At 44.0% G+C, this 3212-nt stretch overlaps 1 protein-coding gene across 6 annotated transcripts in view; it reads right to left on the reverse strand.

The window, feature by feature from the left end:
- znf462 (zinc finger protein 462) overlaps nt 1-2598 on the reverse strand; it is a 56837-nt gene extending 54239 nt beyond the window's left edge. The window contains exon 1 of one of the 6 annotated variants that reach the window (XM_082140109.1): nt 2277-2597. The gene's annotated coding sequence lies outside the window, so the exon portion shown is untranslated. The other 5 variants (XM_082140108.1, XM_082140105.1, XM_082140106.1 and 2 more) reach the window with 5 other exon arrangements.
- Nucleotides 2599-3212: the final 614 nt, after the last annotated feature.

Below are 3212 nucleotides of genomic sequence, written 5' to 3' on the forward strand. Positions count from 1 at the left end.
AGTAAAGCAATAAAGCATTCAATCATCCACTGATGAACATGTTGTAGTCGACACCTGGAAAATAACACTGAGCTGCGGTTCCCAGAGCAAAACACAGTCGCTTTACACATGAAATCAAGTCAACAGGTCATTAGCACAAAACCCTGGTGAACTCGTCGTGTGCCACACAAATATCACTCACAAGCCACTTCAGTAGAGTTTCACATCAACGCTATGACAATCATACAAATACTAACTGGGTAAAATAGAGAAACAGCTCAATGGGGTTTGGAACAGAGCTCATGTTTACACTGTTAACTTCATCCTCATTGGTGTATCATTAAAAATAGATGAGATGCCTTTGTGTCTATTCATTCGTTTTCTGTGTTCAACATGACAAAGACACAATAAAGAACGTGCAATAACCGGATCTGACGTCTACAATCATCTCCCAAAAATACTACAACATGAGCCACTGTACATGTTCTGTTTTCTCAAGTGGACTTCACTTCATATTTGATGACGTTTGCATGATTTATGTGTCTCGTGAAGCTGCGTTGAGACTTTGCATTGTGGAAATAAAGCTTGATACTCCTGAAAACAAAGCACAAGTTTAGGAGCGAACTACAATCCAAGCGTTTCTCCTGCGAGCTGAACAGGCTTTAGACTGGATCTTCATGAAAAGTGGGTCAGCGGTGAGCTTGAACCATGAGCCATCGCTGTGTGTCAACAGTTGCATAAGACGGCTTTTAGCTTTTCCAGGTCAGACACTCGACCAGATCACAGTCGTTACAGTGAAACTGCAGGGAAAATTCCCCTGAAATCTACAGCCTGAGAGAAATGACCAGCTGGATGAACAAGATCACATATGCATTGGTTTCAAATCCATAAAACATTTGAGTGAAATCAGTCAAATGTGACAAATATCGTGCATACGAAGCATAAAACCACAAAGAACCTGCTTAGAAACATCAGAGAGAAGCAGAGTCTGAAAAACAGCCAGTAACCTTCATGTGAGAGAACCTGTTTGCCCTGACATGGGAGACGTGCCACCATTTTGAGTTCCTCTGGCCTGCGTCTGTCGCATTGAGTGTGTGTGTGTGTGTGTGTGTGTGTGTGTGTGTGTGTGTGTGTGTGTGTGTGTGTGAGCGTGCTGTCTTTGTCAGCGGGATTTCACAGTGGCCAGAGCGATTGCAGAAGGACACACACACACACACACACACAGGCACAGACATCTTCCACCGAAATGCTCTGATGGTGTGCAATCATGTTCAACGTGTCACAATCATACATGCATGTCAGATTATTAAACTATTAAACCAGACAAGTGCACAAACACTCACTTTCACTTCCAAGCAGAAGCTTCACATTTGGTCCAAAACGACACACAGGTGCATTAAGGGAACTGTTTCACCAGAAAGTTCAGTATTAATGGATTCATAAGTTCTAAGACCATGGTTCATCAACATAATGCATTGATATGCATGACTGAAAATGCACTAAAATGACAGTGAAGAGAGCAGGAACTCTGTAGGAGCGTCTGTAGGCCACCGTAGAATTCATCAGAAACATGCTAAAGTCATCATGAAACCTTCAGCTAAACCGCATTTCATTCTAAAAACGGCACAATAACAAACCGCAGCGTGAGTGTTATTAAAAATATCGTGCGTTGGTCAAAGTAACAGAGGAAAAAAGTGCAAAGAAGCGTGAAATGTGTCACCAAACGCCTCGCTCGCGCCGCGTCCAGGTCCATGCAGTGGCCAGGAGAAAGTCAACCTTTGTTCTCCAGCGAGACTCCAGCGAGACTCCATTTTCTGGTGTCATTCTACACCTGCGGGGACAAACACCTGGAGCCCGGCGCGAAAAACACACACAATAACAACATCAACTACACAAGCGTTACATTGTAACTACACCGTCACGTCACGAGAGCGTAGTGCGCGCGCGTTCGCTCGCTCGCGTCGCGTCCGTCAGTCTGTCTCTCTCTCTCTCTCTCTCTCGCTCGCTCTCTCTCTCTCTCTCTCTCTGCTTGACTAATGGACGCGGAGCTCCAAATCCGCGCAATGGCTTCCAACGCTCCCGTCAGACGCGCAACGCGTCCCTCAAACGCCCGAAAAACACGCGTGCGATCAGAAGCTCTGGAGGAGACGCGTCACTTTACATGCACCAAGGTGCCCGTTCTGATGGGTTCGCTCGGCTCTGTTCTGCTGAGAAGCAAGCGCGTTTCCAGATCGTTCCTCTCCACGGATCCCGAGCTCAAACGCGTCGTTATACGGGTCGAGAAACCGAATACTCACGCCTGGATCCTGGATCTTCTGTTCTGAAGTTGTTCCCGGTTTAGAGCAGGAGAATGTTCGCCATCTTCTTCTCTCCTCCTTCTTCTTCTTCTCCTCCTCCTCCTCCTTCTTCTTCTTCTTCTTCTTCTTCAGTACGCCAGCTGCAGATGACCTGAGCTCTTGCTGTCTCTGAATAATGAGCAGCCTCAGAGACAAGGAAGACAATCTGCTAAGCATGCAACACAAAGAAGTTTTGGAGTCTAGCAAGCACCAGAGGGTGCACAAGAGTTTGCGATGAGACAGTGAGACAGGAGGAAGGTCCACAGAGCCTCTCATGACTCCAGCAGTAATGGAGCTCAAACATGGAGCCCCTCACGGCGCTTATGACACATTATGATGAGCCATATGATGAGAACGCGTCATTACAGACATTCATTATGGCGCGCGCGCTATAAACGGCGGTCGCGTCATAATATCTCAATCTTCCGTTTCGTATGTTCTCTTTTCGGAGGAACATGGTCAAAAAAGGTTTCGCGTGCATGAAGATCATTATCCAGCACAGTACAGATATATATAAATATATATAGATATGCGCCACAGTCACGTGATGTGTCTGATTTCAAAATAAATAGCATTTTGTGAATCTCTTTTCAGAGGAACATGGTCAATAAAAGCTTTCACGTGCATGAAGATCATTATCCATCACTATATATATATATATATATATATATATATATATATATATATATATATATATATATAGATTCTGTGGCATCACGTGACTGACTGTGGTGCATATATATATATACACACACACACACACATATATATATATATATATATATATATATATATATATAGCCTATATGCACCACAGTCACGTGATGTGGCTGATTTCAAAATAAATAGCATTTTGTGAATCTCTAATTTATGCTCCACTCGTTCCGATAATAATAT

Source organism: Leuciscus leuciscus (genome assembly GCF_965113295.1).
Source record: "Leuciscus leuciscus genome assembly, chromosome: 16".
In the NCBI taxonomy this organism is placed as follows: Eukaryota; Metazoa; Chordata; class Actinopteri; order Cypriniformes; family Leuciscidae; genus Leuciscus; species Leuciscus leuciscus.